This window comes from Oenanthe melanoleuca, chromosome 2 (genome assembly GCF_029582105.1).
Source record: "Oenanthe melanoleuca isolate GR-GAL-2019-014 chromosome 2, OMel1.0, whole genome shotgun sequence".
Classification (NCBI taxonomy): domain Eukaryota; kingdom Metazoa; phylum Chordata; class Aves; order Passeriformes; family Muscicapidae; genus Oenanthe; species Oenanthe melanoleuca.
In genome coordinates, this window is record NC_079335.1 from 10,184,473 (window position 1) to 10,203,192 (window position 18,720).

An 18,720-nucleotide genomic window follows, 5' to 3' on the forward strand; every position below is an offset into this window, starting at 1 on the left:
GATGGGATGCAGGATGGGATGCAGTGCAGGACGCAGGATGGGATGCAGGGCAGGATGCAGGATGGGATGCAGGGCAAGATGCAGGATGGGACGCAGGATGGGATGCAGGGCAGGATGCAGGATGCAATGCAGTGCAGGATGCAGGATGGGACGCAGGATGGGATGCAGTGCAGGACGCAGGATGGGATGCAGGGCAAGATGCAGGACGGGATGCAGGGCAGGATGCAGGGAAGGATGGGATGCAGGGCAGGATGCAGGATGGGATGCAGGATGGGATGCAGTGCAGGACGCAGGATGGGATGCAGTGCAGGACGCAGGATGGGATGCAGGGCAAGATGCAGGATGGGATGCAGGGCAGGATGCAGGGAAGGATGGGATGCAGGGCAGGATGCAGGATGCAATGCAGGGCAGGATGCAAAGCAGTGGTGGAGCGCATCCCAGTGGGAAGGACAGCCCTGCTCCAAAGCATTAATCTAAGCTTTCCTGGCTCCAGCCTTCCTTCCCAGCACTGTGCCACACACATCTGTGTGGGGAGGGCCGTGTGGCACAGAGCCAACCCAACAGCTCAAGAGGTGCAATTATCATTAAAGCCAAACAGGCTGGAGCAGGGGAGAGGAGATGCCTCCCTGCCAAATGAATAGGTTTAATGCTGCTCACATTCCTGCATTCCTCTGCTGAAGTGTAATGAATAAACCCTCACAAACTGCTAAAAATGAGGTGGTTTTGGTTAAGCTTTTTGAGTGTGTGTTTTGTAATCTTACACCTTTGCAGACAGAGAGCCCTGCTATGCTGGTAATCTAGGAGCTGAGGTTTTCCAGAGCTGGCTTGTGCAGCCAGGCAGAGACATCAGCACATGCCTGTTTTATGGGAACAGCACCCCCATCACAAGTAGGGAGATGGGATAGAAAGAGCTGGAGCCAGGCAGATCCCTTCCCAGGCAGAGCACAGCAGGCACACACACACACACACAGACACTTGTGATGACAGAACAGGATATGATAGCATAGCACTGGACAGGATAGGATTAGGATGGAATTGAATGGAATTGAACAGAATAGAATAAAATTGAATAGACTATTTCAGTTGGAAGGAACCTGCAACAATGAGGTAGTCCAAATATCTGAGTGCTTCAGGAGTGATCAACAGTTAAAAAACATAATCAAAGGCACTGTCCAAATGCCTCTTAAACACTGGCAGGCTCAGAGCATTGACCACCTCTTCAGGAAGCCTGTTCCAGTGTTTGACCACCCTGCTGGCAAAGAACTTATTCATAATGTTCAGTCTGAGCCTTCCTTAATGCAGCTTTGGACCATTCCTACACATCCTGCTACTGGATCCCACGGAGAGGAGCTCAGCACTGCCCTCTCCCCTTGCCCTCCTCAGGAAGCTGTTAGAGAGCAATGAAGTCACCCCTCAACCTCCTCTTCTCCAAACTAGACAAGTGCAGAGCCTCAGATGCTCCTCACAGGACAGACTTCCAGCAATTACACCAACTTTGCTGCCCTACTTGGGATGCATTCAAGGACCTTCACAACCTTTTTAACTGGTGGGGCCTAGACCTGCACACAGAGCTCCAGGTGAGGCCACACCAATGCTTGTCAGAGTGGGATAATCACCTCTTTTGCCCATCTGCTGTGTTTGATGCACCCCAGGATGGTGTTCCACACAAAGCTTTTCCCTGTCTGCACTGGTTTATCTGCAGAGGATCCTGTCTGGGTCTGGAAACAATAATATTATGTATTCATGATTCTACTGGAAAAAAAGTAGTGGCTTCTTGGCCAAAGGTCAAAATCCATATGTCCCTCTGCATGGCCTTGGCTTCTCCAACATGCCTCTGTCAGCACAGTCTCTCATCTCTCCCTTCCTGCCTCTTCATCATCCTCCAGTTCAACTTCAGATTTCCCTCCCCACGGGCCCTGTGGTTCGACCCATGCTCCCATCCTTCTCCACCTCCCTTGCACCTCCACCAGAAATTTGTATTGTTATGATGGTCTGTGCCCTCCTCCATGCAGACTCTCTATTCCAGACTGGTCTCCTTATGTTTGAAATTAAGTCTCAGGCCATCTTCTGAATGCTCTTTCATCCAGCATCCAAATCTGCCATTGTCATTGAAGCTCTTGCTTTCCCCCATCACAGCCAATATCCACCCTTCCCTGAGACACCTAACTTCTGACCACCAAGAGTACTACCACATGGGCCATGGCTTCTATCCCACTGCATCTTCTCAATGATAGCCCCTTTTGCTGTCTCATCACACAAGAGCTCTGTAACTCTCAGTGCTTACTTACCCCATGCCCTACAGTACCCACAATCACTGCTGACTCTTATAATGTTGACTGTTACTTAGGAACATGGTCTCTTGGGCCAGTCAATGGAAAATGTCTTTGATATTGAATGACATTTTTTCCCTTCCTGCCCCTTGCCTGGTAGAAATTCATCTCAAATGTCTGCCAAACCACCTCAGCGACTTCATCAAAACTCTCCTTTGCGTGACATTTACAAGAAAACTCAATAACTGTGAGGCTGCTGGTGTTCTGAGGCATGTCTGTCAAGATGATCAATAGTGGCCTGGCATTTTTATTTTACTCTCCCATATGCATGTACCAATCACAACCTCCTGTCATTGATCCAGACCATGAGCTCCCTGGGAGGTAGACAGACTTTGATTCAACATTTGTACAAAGAACAATGGGATCTGGGCCATGGTTAGTGCTCCTACTGTCAGAGTGGGGAAAACAACAATTTTAAACAGTCATCAAGGTCAAGAAATACCTGCTTGCACTAGGTATGATCCCCAGGCTTACAGCAGACAACATGGCCAAGAAGTCCACTTGCATAATGTCGGGAAGGCACAAGTTACCTGAGGACACTTCACAGTGCACCAGGTATCCTGCTGTTGCATCTACTTACAACAACATCCTATTTGTTCCCAAACAAATCACAGCACAAAGTGCTCCCACCAGTTACTACCCACCAGCACCTCTTGATACACCACTTCTGGGAGAATGGAAGGCATCCCATAATGATTTCTTGTGCATCAACGACCACAGAATTACCCTTGTTTGCAAGCACAAGCTCCATGCTGACTACTCACCTATGACTGTACTGCAGTGATGTCCTCTCAACCAGACTGGAAATCGTGGAATAGGCTGGATTGGAAGGGATCTTTGAAGGTCACCCAGACCAATCCTCCTGCAAAGAGCAGGGACATCAATTCAATCATGTTACTCAGAGCCCCACCCAACCTGACCTTGAATGTTTCCAGGGGCTGGGCATCTGCTCCATCTACCCTACTCTGGACAACCCCTTCTATCATCTCACCACACACATTGTAAAAAAATAATTTTCCTGTTATTTAGTCTGAATTTACCCTCTTTTGTTTAAAGCCATTACCTTTCACCATTACAGGCCCTGCTAAGAAGTATGTCCTCATCTTTTTTATAGGCCCCCTTTAAGTACTGAGAGGTCACAATTAGGTCTCCCAGGAGCCTTCCCTTCTCTGTGCTCAACACCCCCAGCTCTCTCAGCCTGTCCTCGTTAGGGTCACTGTGAGACCAAATGAGCTGGTCAGGACCCCTGAATCTTTTCCATCCCTCCACTTCTGTCATCTAAAGATGAACAACACCAAGCATCCTTTGCTACTGTTTGGCCCCAGGAGAAGGAGCAGCCTTGAGCAAGACCTCAGAGTGTTGTGGTCCAAACTCTGCCAGTAGCTCCAACCTCCATATGTGCACTGGCATTTCTGCTATCCAGTCAAGGAAATGCCCAACTTCCCAGGAAGGCAATCTGTGAATATCACATCTCACACCTCTGACACAGAGCTTCTACCACATTGAAAGACATAGTGGGGAAAAGGCAAGCCCACATGGAGGTGACTTTCCCTCCACTGCCCAGGAGAGACTTGCAAGGCAAGTTCTTCCACCAGGCTCCAGGGCTGGCCATGCTGTGAGCAGGGCTGAGCCTGCCCTGCCCGGCCACCAGTGCCAGCAGCCCCAAGCAGGACCCACGGACTGATGAGAATCCAGGAGCCACATGGGAGCTGTGCAGCACAGAACAGAGATGCACACACAGCAGGATGGGTTTGCTCTCCCTTTACACTCACCCATTAGATGAACTAACACTGCAGTGACATAAGCCAGCTGTAAAACACAGACCTTACAGACTTCAGGCATGCAGGGAAAGCTCCCCTACCTCCTTCAGTGCTTCTTGCTGGGGCTGAGCTGCACCTCTGCAGACTGGGGATTGATTCATCCCATACAGAGGGACACCACAGCACCTGCACTGCACAACACAGTATGGAGTTCCCTGCTGGGAAGCACTTCCCATGCTCTCATCAAACATTCTGCACATGGGCACATGAAAAAGTTTCTTGGGCAAGAGCTTGTGCCTGTCACCTTGCAATCACCTGTGCTGCAGGTCAGCAACAGCACTTCTGATCTGGCTTTCTCCAAGGTCTGCAAGGCTGAAAACACTGCTCTCTGAGAACAGGCACGACTCTGCTTGGCTGAACACAAAACAATTCTTTTGTTTTTATTAATGTTACAATTTCACATCACAGGCATTTTCAGGCTCCCTGTGATTATTTTGTATCCAGTGCTACAGTTCACAGGCACAGCCAAAGGCGAGAAGGTCCCTCCAAGGCTGTGATGAGTAGGTATTTCACATGACCCAAGTGGGATGTGTCCACCCAGACATGTGCAGACAGACCTGGGCTTGCTCTGCTTGTGCCTAAAGCTGACTGGGACTCAATCCAGCTTAAGACAAAAGCTACAGAGACACATTAGTACAGCACTCTGCCCAAGTTCATATGACCAAAGTGGTGCCCTGGGCAAACACCAACTAGACCTTTGATTTTGCTGTCCACAACAGTTATATGAGAATGGAAGAGTTATAAATCACCAACAGCATAGAAAATTCCTAATAAGCATAACTGGTAACTATTAGAAAGAACAGATTTAATTGAACAAGCGTGCTACTCTACCCTGGTTGAATGATGGATTTCAAGCCATCTGGTCCTTGGGGAACAATGTTCTATATTGTATGGGTCTGTGGAAAATAACACAAAAAATGCAACTCTATTGTCAGAAGGCTTCAATTTGTTTGAAAGAATCCTACATCTTCATTTAAAAAGAAAAAAACCCAACAACATATTTAGAAACTCACAAGGTGAGAAAGGCTTGGAAAACCAGTTAGAGGGTGCATAATGGAAGGAAATCCACCCTTAAGTGGAAAGGGCTATTAAAAACCCAATCACCCAAACCTTTCTCAACATCAGGGACCTCACTGGTATGGTTTGTGAGGAACAGTTTATACAACAAAAAGGAAATTGTTCAGTAGAAAGGAAGTGAATTGAAATTTAGCCAATACGAAGATAATGTGAATGTACAGAGAAGGGTTTTAGTATCCTGAATGATCATTAAAAGGCACCTCCAGTAACAAGTGTCTCATACAAGTGGGAGAACAACCACTCCCTGCATCACCAGTGTCCTCATGTACAAATGGCACCTGGAAGAGCCCCATAACCCACCCAAGCAGCCACCAGGCTCAATCACATTTAGCTTGAATGCACCAGTGAACACGAGCACAAGGCATATTTCTACCTGTGTGTGGGTGACAAGACAACCCTGCACTGAAATGAAAGGAGCTGATGGTCTACCAGGCTCTTCCCTTCTTTTGAAATAGAATTTTATCCTATGCCAGGATTATCTGCAGAGGACTTAGATAACTTTCAAGGTAGTTTAGAGGGGAAAAATCAATGACCATGTGTCTGTATCTCGGCACTTTCAGAACTCTCAAAGCAGTTGACCTTTCTGGAGAGAAGAAAAAAATACACAAAACTTTTACATCTCTGAGTGATGTGGATGCAGGTGAGGTGGACTGGGCTGAAATCTCCACAGTGTGTGCAAGCCTAACACTCATCACTGAAAAAGACCAAGTAACCTTTCCTCACTTCCTAAAGCCACTGCTGGCCCTGGTGCTCACCAAACCTCTCCAGCTGCTGATGCAGCTCACTGACCAGCAGGAAACTCACCCAGTACTGACACATGCTGACTTTCTATCAGCACAGTGAGCTCTGGGGGCATCAGTGCTGGAGGAGAACTGGAGAAAAGAGCAGTGCCATCCCCATGGTGGCAGGAATGGTGACAGCCCAGCAAAGCCCAGCACAGCTGAGCACACACAGCAGTCAGCAGCACAAGGGAGAAGTGGACAAGGAGGAAGAAGGGAAGATGGTAACAAATATAACACTCATTTTGGGGAAATTGCCTATAACTAAAACCCCAAAGCAAACACAAACTTGACAGCTGGAGAGAAAAGGGCTGGTTCTCTTTTGGATTTGTGTGGCATTTATCAGCTGGTTGGCAGGACACTTGTTGAGAGCTCATCCTGAAGAAAATTCCTCTGATTTTCCTCAAAATTCCAAGCTGCTTCAAACAAACAAAAACTTTACTCAGGTATTGCCCATACCCAAGTTTCCTGATCAGATAAACACATTTGTTTTAACTCTGAATTATTATTTTGCCACTCTCTACCTCTGTGTGAAGAAACCAATTAAGGGAAAGGAGGACACCTGCTTAGTCCAGAAGAATCAGGATATGCACACAATGCTTTGAAAATTGCAAAAAAACTCAGGTGGGAAAGAAAAGTAAGTGAACAGACAGGAAAGTTGCTCTTGGTCCTGGTAGTGGCTATGGTACCATGAAGCTCTGATTGCTCCTGGAGGCACCTGCAGCTGGTAACTCCTGCCTTGCAACCTGCCTGTGCCCGATGCTGGGTTTCCTCTTCTGTTCATTAAACAGCACTGAAACCCTTTTTGAAGTGGTTTGCCAGAAAAGGCTCTTGACAGATTTCAGCTGTGGCTCCAACGCTGCTCTGTCAATCCAAATTAGAGATGCTGCCTCCTGATTCATATCCAAATGAGGTTCCACCTGTAAAAGGCGATGCTTAGGTTTCACAGGACTCTTCTGGCTATCTCTGTGCAGGGTGGGAAACACAGCCCAGAGAAGATTGCAGTGAGAGGGGTATTGCAGGGTGAGAGTGGGTATCTATCACCACTGCTATCCCTATCCCTTGGGATATCACTGAGGGAAGTCAGCATGGTAGAACAAGGCTGATGTGCTGCACAGAAGCCCATGGTGCTCCTACCCAGATGTGTCAGCTTTCATTTACCAGGGAAATGGAAAGCAATCTAGGAGGAGGAGAGCTTGCACAGAGGAAAGGTACAGCAAGTGGGAAATTTGGACCTATTCCCAGTTTCCAAAGCAGAGGGTTCAGCCACATGGAGTACATATTTCCCCTGCAGAGCTTCACCAAACTCCCAGCCTCTGCTGCTGATTGCCCCAAGGGCTACCCCAAGAGCTTGGATGCTCAGCACTCCAGTGCCCTGACAGGCAGCAACACTTTGGGGCTTATGTGCATGTCCCAAAGTCCCTGCACCCATCACCCATCACCATCACTCTGCTGGACATCCCACTGCAGAAGTACCAAAGTGACATATGTGCTGAAATAGCTGAAATCCATATTCCTACAATCAGCTTTTAATTGCCAAGGTAAGACAGTACAGATGCTCAACAGGAGTTGTGCTTGAATGCATCAGAGGTATGATAGGCTTTTTTTTGTGGAAATCTTCCTTTTTTCAACAAGTATCTTTGAAATTAATAGCAGCCTGTGGGAAGACTTGGGAAAACCCAAAATAACAGCAATGACTAACCAGTATGCACTGCTCAACATAGCAAAGGCAAAAGCACTGAAATTCAGTGAAGTTAACAGCATACCTTGGAGGCTTGTAAACAAACAAAAAGTTAAAGAAGTACAAAGCAGAAAGATTCAAAATTATCAAAAGAGATGGGCAGGAAACAGAATGAGAAATGGAGAGAAGGTAAATCTTCCCTGATCATACCAGCTTTTTGTATAGGGCCATGGGTACCATTTCAGTAACTTCCTTCAAACAACTCTAGTTCATGAATGCATTCAAGCACACTGGCACAGCCCTGCTACCACTAGAACTTTTTATAAACCCCTGTTTTACCACACTAAATACCATAAGTTCATGGGCAAACCTCCTGGCAGGCTCCTGCCTAGAGAGCAGCAGACTCAGCACTTTGTCCAGGGAGCTCTGGCAGATGCTCCAGCTGTGGGTCACTATCCTGACTTCAGACTCTTGGAAAGACATTAACTGGTGTAAGTGGAGTGTTGTAAAAAAGGCTGAGCTCATCCAGGGAAGATGAAGCCCTTTCCAGTCTGGGAAGTCTCCACTAGATATTTTTAAATCACAGTCATGCATGGGGAGAAACCCAGGCAGAGGGCTGGAGCACCAGCTCCTGTGTCTGTGCTCTGTGGCTGAGCATCGTGGGGAATGAGCAACAGCCTCATCAACCTGTTACACAAGACCAGGTTGTTTATGTTCCTAACTAAAATGGTAAAAACAGAGGTGGGGGCGAGGGTGGATTCACTGCAAACTAGGGTATAACCAGCCAGAAAGAAGGTACGCTGCAGCTGCCTCCTCCACAGCAAAATGCCAAACTCACATAGTTGGATTAGTGATGAACTCCCTGTGGAGGTCAGTGAAGGAGCAGGAGATGCTCCAGGCACCTGCAGCCCCTGGTGCAGCTCATGGTGAGGCAGCTGTGCCCCCCAGCCCATGGAGGAGACCAGGGATGCAGAGATCCACCTGCAGCCTGTGGAGAAACCCACACCAGTGCTGGTGGATGGCTGAAACAGGGCTGAGTACCTCTGCTGGAGATGGCTCCTGACAGGGACTTGAGGACTCATGGAGAGGAGTCCACACTTAGAGCAGTTTCCTGGGATTTGTGACCCTGTGGGGGACCCACACTGAGCAGCCTGTTCCCAAGGACTGCACTCCTCATATGTGTGACCCACACTGAGCAGCCTGTCCTAAGGACTGCACCCCTGGCATGTGTGACCCACACTGAGCAGCCTGTCCTAAGGACTGCACCCCTGGCATGTGTGACCCACACTGAGCAGCCTGTCCCCAAGGACTGCACCCCTGGCATGTGTGACCCACACTGAGCAGCCTGTCCCCAAGGACTGCACCCCTGGGATGTGTGACCCACACTGAGCAGCCTGTCCCCAAGGACTGCACCCCTGGGATGTGTGACCCACACTGAGCAGCCTGTCCCCAAGGACTGCATCCCTGGGATGTGTGACCCACACTGAGCAGCCTGTCCCTAAGGACTGCACCCCTGGCATGTGTGACCCACACTGAGCAGCCTGTCCCCAAGGACTGCATCCCTGGGATGGGTGACCCACACTGAGCAGCCTGTCCCTAAGGACTGCACCCCTCATATGTGTGACCCACACTGAGCAGCCTGTCCTAAGGACTGCACTCCTGGGATGTGTGACCCACACTGGAGCAGTTTGTGAAGAGCTGCAGCCCATGGGCAGGGAGCACTGGAAAAGTTCCTGGAGAACTGACTCCTGTGGAGGGACCCCATGCTGGAGCAGGGGAAGGACTCCTCTCCCTGAGCAGCAGCAGACACACAACCTGTGATGAACTGACTGTAAACTCCCTGTGCTGCCCAAGGCGAAGGACGAAGAGCCTGGGAAGGAGGAATGGGTGGGTGGAAGGTTTTTGTAAGATTCATTTTACTTCTCATTATCCTGCTCTGATTTTGATTGGCAATAAATTCAATTAATTTCTCCAAGTCAGGTCTGTTGGCCTGTGACAGTTACCAGGTGATGATCTTTCCCTCCCTTTATCTCAAATAATTAGCCTTTGGTTACTATTTTCACTCCCCTCTCCCATTGCAGAGGAGAGTGACAGAGTGGCTTTTGGCATCCAGCCAGCATCAACTCTCCACAATAATGAAGGCTGGATGGCAGATCCTGAGCTGCTTTTCACAAGGCACCCAAGTACCTCTGTGACAGCTGTGCCACTTCATTTACCCACCGTGCAGCACTGGGTGTGGGCATCTGACATGCAACTGCAGCATCCAGGATGGGATGGATGAGCCCTCTCTTAGCCCTGTCATGCTCAGAAAACAGCTCTGATCTAGCAAAACTTATCAGCCAGAAGTTTGTCCTAGGATTCTACCTTTTACCACAGGCTTCCTTCTTTCTCTCCCAGAACAGAAGCACAAAGGCAGGGGTTAAGTCCAGCCTGGGATGCTGAGCCCTGCAGATGGGCAGAGAGAAGGATGAGTAGAAGCATTTCCCTGATCCACCTGAACCCACAGAGAATCTCCTGCACTGCTACACTCCTGCTACTCAACAACTTTATCCACCAACTGCAAGTAAAGCTCCAGAGGGATTGTCAGCACTGATTCAGAGGCCTGTGAGGTATTTCCACATGATTTTACTTTTTACTGGCTGCGTATTTCTGGTTAAGTCAACAAATCCAGTCATTACTGTTACACATTGTCCTCAGTCTGACATTTATTTTTGTTCATGGTAAAAGAAACTGCACTTCTTTCTGATTAACTCCACAGAAATGCCTATTACTCAGACAGGAGTCTGAAAGTTGGCTTGAACTAATCAGCAAAATGGTTTAAAACAATTAGGTTTTGAGGATGAGCATCCTCTGGCATGCAAAATGCAATTCTAAGGGATTTATTTGCTCCTAATGTTATTTTTTGTCTTACTGTCCCTATCAGGTTAATCTCAGACAGGACAGAAACATCATCAAACCCAGCCAGCCCATCGTGGTATAACCCAAAATAGCACAGTTAGCTTCCAAACGGGCTTCTCTACAGAAACAACATATCCTGTTGCAGTCTTGGCTCTCTACATGCCTTGTGATTCAATTCTGACAGGAAGAAGTCCAAAGAAGCTGCATGAGTTAGTACAAACCCCAGAAGAGCATTCTGCAAAAGGCAGTAGAGGTGACCCTGAAGGTGATGGCACAAATCAAGGCTTTGCCACAGAAATACAGAATCATGAACTGTCCTGAGCTCCTGGGGACCCATGGGGATCATCAAACCCAACTCCTGACCCTGCACAGGCCAACTCCAGGAGCCCCACCACATGCCTGAGAGCATTGTCCCAACACTTCCTGAGCTCTGGTAGGCTTGTGATGCTGTGACCACATCCCAGGGGAGCCTATTCCAGTGCCCAACCACCCTCTGGGTGAAGAACTTTTTCCTAATAACCAACCCATCTCCCTCCCCCTACTGCCCAGACTCAGCTTCACGCCATTCTCTCAAGTCCCACCACTGCTCACCAGAGAGCAGAGATCAGTGCCTGCCCCTCTGCTTCCCCAGACTTGCAGCAGGCTTGGCCAGCTGGCCAGGCACGGCTGTGTGCTGGTGGTCCAGCACAGGACAACTCATCCCTTAAAACAAGATGAATGAGTTTCAGCAAGTAAGCACAGAGTCCCTGACACAGGGACACAAAAAGGCCCTAAGAAAGACTTACAGCACATTAAAAAAGCCAAGGCTGTCAAGGTAAAGAGCTGCACAGTGCCCTTCGTACACCATTCCCCAACAGAGGAACACGAGGCTGCAGCTTTCATGGGAACACAGTGCCTGTGCTGATGGTTTCAACTTGGCTCAGGGTCAGTGCAGCTTCTCAGCAGAAAAACAGCCCTGAAGGACTCAACACAAAGCACAAGTAACTCTCTTCTCCTCTCCCTGTTGTCAAAGCATCACTTGAAGCAAAAGCCTGAAAATGTGTTACCTGGGAAAGCAAAGCAACCACATTAGGGAGTGAGAGCACAAAGCACACCGTGACATTTACAAGTGAGCTTGAGCTCACTCATTTGTATTTCAAAGGCCAGGTTGACACAAGATATTTTTCTTGTTCTAGTTTTGGCTGTGAAGGGAATAATACACAATTCTGAGTGCTACTGCCACCGTGTCAGCTTTCCTGCAGAGTCAGATACAACATTCAGCCTGCTTCGTTTGGAGAACAGAAGGACCAATCTTGGAAAATCCCCCCTTTGGCTGACATAAACAAAACCAATTTAGGAGGTTTGCTCATGACCATACACTCACCAACCCATCCTCAACTTCCTATAGCCCAAGTGAATGAAGTTAATAGTGTTGAGTGTCTCCCCTCCTTCAGCAACTTCACACCATGAAAGTTTTCCATCTTCAGAGCCCTTGCTGACTGATTGTGACATTTAGTGACAAAACAGGCTCAACAGTTTAACACCTTTGTGGCCTCCATCACACTCTAAGATGCCCTCCTTTGCAGGAAAGGATCAGTATTTCTGATCCCACCACCAGCAGTAGCAGCTCCACCAGCACTGATCAGACACAGCCCTCTTGGTGGTGACAAGCCACAGGGCTCCTTAGACCAAGAGCTGCCTCTTCAGCCCAGAAACCCAGTGTGATACTGAGTAAAAATCCAGTTTACAGCCTTCCCTGTCAGACCAGACCCATCAAGACCCTTGCTGGAGGTGACAATATCCTGCTCTGGCATAACACCTGCTTCAGCTGACAACATTGAAACTGGCAGCCAAGGTACACAGTGCACTTACCTGCAGTAATTTCAGCCTCACATCCTCTTCCTAATAAACACACAACTGTCTGAAAGGAACAAGGTATCCTCCCCACTTTTCACCTCACATATTTTATGTCTCTATTTTCAGGTCATCAGTCCAGGAACTCCAGAGCTTCCTGGAAACCTTTACTTGCCTACAACAAAGCCCAACACAGTTCAGGTGGCAAATATGTAAAACTGATAAAGCTACAGTGAAGCAGGTATCTACCCTTGGTAGATACCATCATGAAAACGTGGAGGCTTTAAAGAGATGCCATCATACAACAAAGACCATGAATGTCCAAGCAACAGAGATCACCCTCTTCTAGGCAGGACCAAAAGACAGGAACATCAAGTAGTCATTTTGCTCCATTGGTTCCCTCAAGTCAGAGTTGACTACAAAGTTTCAGTCTTCCTCCAAGACTGGATCCCACAGTTAACTCTGGCTCCTTTCCTGTCTCCAAACACACTGGCACTGTCACAGTCCTTCTACCCAGTTTTTGGGTCCATGCATGTCACCCAAACAGGCATACTAGGAAGGTAAAATAGCAAAGTAACGCGGGTGTTCAAGAAACTACAGGGGAATCAATTTGCCTAATTAATGATCTTCATATCTGAAACAGAAATTTCCTTTCAGGTTTGCCATCCACTGCAGCTTCTCACACTGATCTTCTCCACCCACCCACACACTCCACCTCTGCCCTGGCTGCTGTCTCCAGCCTTCACCCATGCCTGTGACACTCTAGTTATGGACCAACACGTCACCCCCTCTATTTTAGGGCAGTTTTAGCCCCATTTTTAAAGCCATTTTCTCCATATACACTTTGACCACATTTGCAGACCCATGTCCATTTGCACACAGGCAGCTCATGAGTGTGTGTAACTCAGGGATCTGGAGACTTCCACCAGCAGCTCCAAAGCCACCACACCCCTCACCTGCAGTCACCTGAAACGGTGCTCAATAGTTTGTGTCTTCCCTTGCCTGGTGGAGCAATGGCCTTGTTTGGGGATGAAGGGAAGCAAGGCAGAGAGACCTGGTGATATTCTGGTTGGACACATGTCCAAGCCATGACCCCACCACAAAAATGAGTTATTTCCTTGTGACAGCACAGACAAGACAAGCTTTATATAAATCACATACAGGAATGCATACTCACACAGAGCCATACATAAGATATATATAAAAAGTACACACCAAAATAACACCAAAGAATATGAATGCCAAAGAAGGGGTAAAATTAGCATATTAGAGAAGTGGCAAAATCTTATAAGAGAATGGAAAAAAAGGCCTATTTTGAACAGCAATGAACACATTTCAAAAATATTGGATATTCTTGGCTTGGAGCCTTACATACCACAACATATGACAATCACATCAGACTGAAGAATGAGAATAATCAGCCAGAAGGTCCACGGGAGATATCCCAAGAAAAACAAGGATTGCATGTGGTAGGGCACTGCAGCAAATTATTTCCTTGGCATCACAGAATGCACCAGTGTTCTGTCTAGTCCAGCCTGCTGCTGAAATGCAACTTTCTAAGAAAGTCACACAGCCTTTACATGGCAAGAAGCAGCATAAGCTCAAAAATAATTTCTCAAAATCCATTCCTTGAAGGTTACTCCAACATTAAAGAGACAAAAAGCAATGTTGGCAGGGAATACCAGGATGCCATCCTTGAGACTTAACCCAGAAAAGCTGAAATGTCAGTAATGTAAATTGGAACCAAATAATACTGTTGTTAGCTCAATGACTTCATAACAATCAAGTTAAGGAGGAGAAAGGAGATGGAAAATAAATGAAAATGGGCCAGACAAGTTTTACCACAATTGGATAATGTGTCCAAGGGCATTGAAGGGGGCAGACGAGCATCCTAAGGTTACGAATCAACCCTGGGAAGACTTAACAGATCCTCCAGAATGGAAAAACTAGTAAATGCAATCTGTAATAAAGCCTACTATAATATTAAACAAGAGCTAATTAAATTCAAATGAAGGCACTATGTATATTGATCAATAATAAGTGCAAAATATAATCAGAATCACAGCACTCAAAAATTAAGACCTACTACTGAGATGGTGCATTTGAAGACTCATCCATTCCACTCCACACTTTATGGACACCAGAATTTCAATGCAATACCTTGGGTAAAAAACCCCCCAGCACTTTCTGAGGAGAAATCTGTGCCTGAGACACCAACACTGCTCTGAGCACCATTTGCCCAGCTCAGCTTACAGCAGAAAGTTTTCCTAACTTTCCCATCCTTTTTGACGCCGTGGTACTGGATTACTTGGTTATAGGCATGAGGGATGCATTGCAGGCAGAGGGTAACTCAATCCCTCTCTCCCTGGAGGAGTTCTACTGGCAGCTTGAAGTGAGGTGCTGACCTTGGTTACTTTACCCTGGTTTTTTTCTCCTGCAAGCAACCACAACTGAAACCTCAAGCAAAATTGTCCTAAACTCTCCTGGAGATTTGGAATTCAATCCAATATGGGTGCTATTTGAACTTCATGAAATGAACATCTTAAATAAAAAGGTCTGCGGTGGTGTGCAGCAGTAAAATTGATTTTAAAGTCTTAACACGCCAGCTAATCAAGAGAAATACAAGCACATTCATTAACTCCCAGCATGCTGGCAGTTTCAAAGATGCTATCCATGGCCAAGACCAGCCTGTTATCCCAAAAACAAGCATTCTTTTTCTGCTGTAGCCAGGAAACAGCTCCAAGTTTATATTTATTCTCTGTTTCATGGAAACAAGGATTTAATACTAAACTCATTTTACACACAAGCAACAGAAACATCAAGAAACTACAAGGTGGGACTGCTCTCTCCCTAATTTTAGCCGTCTGGAAATTGGGCATCTAGCATAAGCCAAATGTTCAGAAAATTTCCACGATCCACAGAGGATCCTGGTCCAAAGCATTATTTGTTCCCACTCTTCCCACAGAATGTAAGTGGTGTTTACACTGGGGAACCTTTTTTTTTTTAATTTCACACCCAACCTCACCTGACTCCGAACCACAGCCATTCAGGAGCCATGAAGTCCACCAAACAGCAGCTCAGACTGGCACAGTAATGCTTGTACAAGTCCAAGTGGGTCAGCATTTTGGATGCCTAGTTGCACTTTTGGACATTTCTAGTCCAGCTGTCTGACCTGCCCAAGGGCACTTGGGAAGTATGCTGCAACATCAGGGTATCCCACACTCAGGCTTGAGCTCTTCTTCATTCTGGAAAATGAAATTGCTTTCATAGCCTTTATTTGTGCTCTCAGAAAAAACACAAAAATTAATCCCAAGAAGCATCAAGCTTTTTGGAGGTTTTTTTCTAGCACAACTGTTATAGAAATATGAAAATTCAATTCAACAAGACAATCAATTTTCCTCCATCATTGAGACATCTCTTCATGGATAACCTACATGGTATGGGATTTGCCAGAAATCAAAAACAAGGAATGCCTTTCTGCCACTTCCCACCTGGTTCTGCACACCTGCCCAGCAGCCCTGCCCACACTAGTGGCACCAACACAGCAGAGCATGTGGAAAGGGCTGCAGCTCAGATGTTCATCCAAAACACCAAGGCATTGGGAATAACATAAAAGAGTCAGAACCACCCAGTTCATGCTCTTTGGGACTATGCCCAGTTAGGAAATCTTCCCAGGAAAAGATCATTTGTAAAGCACTATCTATACAGTAAGGTCTGTTAATCCCCATCACAATGTACAGCTGATGCCTTCCCACAGAAGAATGCAATCCAGCAAGGATTCCTGGCGTGTCACTACACATTCTCAATTAGAACGAACATCAGCTCTCCCTGTCATGACCACAAGGAAAGACAAGATGGAAAACCACCACCCATCTCATCCCAAGTCAGCAGCTCCCAGTCTGTCAGCTTGGTGCAGTAAGGGCAACCCTTTCCTCCACAGATGAGCTCCCTTTATTGCTGTTAAAGACCTCTCAGGTACTCTTCTTTTGAGGAATCCAGTTGACAAATTCAGGCAAACAGCCCCAAACAAAAGAAAACAGAAAAAAAGAAAACCAAACACATGCAGCCATCTGGCAGTTTGGACCCTGTGTTTTCCTGCCCAGTTTTTAATCCCCCTTTCCACAGGGGTATATTGGCATCATGTACCCAGCAGCCCCATCAGTGTGGACCCCTCTAGGCTCCAGCTTCCATGCCAACTTCTCTAACATGACCCTGCTTTGGTTGGAAGTTGCACTGGGGCAGGCAGTTATGACTCGGGGTTACAGCTCAGAAGCATTACCCTGGGGCACTGGGATGTTAGCAGAATACACCCAAATTTTCAAAACTAACCCTTCTTGACCTCAACCCCCTTTACTCCATAGTGGTTTTCAACACACAACTTCATAACTAGAAAATGGACACAGTTTCCTTCAAAGTGGTCAAGTGTATTAAGGAAAAGCATCCACAGAAGGACGACGCCTCCCCAAAGGAGCCATCTCTGCAGGACATGCTGCAGATCAGCCATTCAAGATAAAAATACAGACAATATAAACCACCTCTGAGAGCAGCTTTTTCATGCATGTTAGTAAACCACCCATAGACACCGTTAACTTTAGGAGGAAACAGAATAACCCAACAAACCACTGATGCAAAACCTAAAAAAAAGACCAGAAAACACCTGGTTCAAGTAAATATATGCAGTCTGCAACTGGATGGCCTCCATGAGCACAGAGAATCGCACAGAATGGCAGAGTGGGTGAGGCTGGAGGGACACACAGCCATACACACCATGAGTTTGCAAAGCACACTGTACAATCCATAGTGATTGTGCTCTCTCCAAACACAGACGTGTCACCACCGACCGTGGCAAGCTGCCGGCTGGCCCAGACAGCCACGGGAGCTGTGGATGAAAAACAGCTGGATCTTGAAGAGAAGTCAAGGAGCTGAGGGGAGACCAGACTGAACAATGTCACAATTTTTTCCCCCCAGATTTACAACAGTGGATCTGCAAAGATAGAACAGCTCAAAAGCTTTGTTCAAACGCCTGGGTGCAAGGACGGAGCATGCAGGGAGCACAGGGCTGCCCAGCCTGCTGCTCCCTGCCCACCTTCCCATCCAAGCACCCCTGCACACACTCAAGTGTCCCATGAAGCTACTTTAAAGAAGCAAAAATGTCTGAAACAGGAGACAGCTCAAACAGATTTTTATCACCACATCCTGCACATATCAAGTGAAATCAGAAAGAGGGAGGTGCAGTCCACAAAATAAATAAGCAATTAACCCTCACAGTGAAAGAGTCAATATCTTGGCTTTGGGGAGGGGAAGGGGAATGGCAGTTGGGGAAAACTCATTAACACCCACCGGAAAAATTAGTGAAACTATCAATGAAATTAAGCAGTTCACCAAAAGGACAGGAGAGCACAGGTGAGGGGAGGGGAGACCAGCCATCTGTGGCTACAGCTGAGCTGACAGCACCCAAAAGACACATGTGCGGGTCCAAATCACAGCAAAAAGTTAACTTCGTTAAAAGCTGGTAGGGTGTAAATCCAGGCTGGGTGTAGAACTCGACTGAGGCAGAATCAGGGCAGGATGGGCAGAGCAGCAGCTCAGCACTGCTGCACCCCACAGCCAGCACTGCCAGGCTGCCCATGGAGGGTCCCAAACCCACACAGCCTGGAGCTCAGGCATTGTGCCCACCGGGGCAGCCACCCCTGGAGCTGGAACCGGCTGGGTTCAGGTACTGCTCTCATCAAACCCGAGACAAAGCACAGCCTAGGAGCCGATCCAGGAGGGTTAAACCGAGCAGTGCCTTTGGAACCTTTGGGGCAGCAGCTCCGGGGCTCTGCTCGGTGTGTTCTCACCCTGCCCGCACCAAGCAGGGTTTCGGCTGCAATCAACTCGGCACTGACTCAGCTTGCCACTGAGAAACCCGGAGAAAGCAGGGAGCTCACAGTGCCAGCCAGGGGTCCCACCAGGACAGCACACACAGCCCACCCTGCTCTCTCAGCCCCTGGGCTTGGCTTTTCCTCGCCTCTTTGCGAGGTCGTTCGGTTTGACTAAGTTATCTTCTCCTCTTGGACCGAACTGCTTTTTCTCAGGGTTGATCAACTTGTGTCATGCAAATTACACAGGGTGGAGGTAAACCAAGAAAAGGGGCATTCAGATGGTTCCTTTTATGTTTCACAGATCATTTGCATCCTTATTCTCTGCCTTTAGGGCAACTCTCAGTTGACTGAACACCTGCTTTTAGCTGCCGGGAAGCACACAACAAACCTCCTTCTCCACCCACCCCCAATTCACACCCCTTCCCAGTACTTGACTGG

The 18,720-nt window shown here is 47.5% G+C and overlaps 1 long non-coding RNA gene across 1 annotated transcript in view; it reads right to left on the reverse strand.

Annotated features, from left to right (window-relative positions):
- LOC130250270 (uncharacterized) overlaps positions 1 to 18,720 on the reverse strand; it is a 58,358-nt gene that overhangs the window by 13,422 nt on the left and 26,216 nt on the right. Inside the window, exon 6 of the long non-coding RNA XR_008839956.1 lies at positions 3,095 to 3,192. This is a non-coding gene — a long non-coding RNA (uncharacterized LOC130250270). The remainder of the gene's footprint in view (positions 1 to 3,094; positions 3,193 to 18,720) is intronic.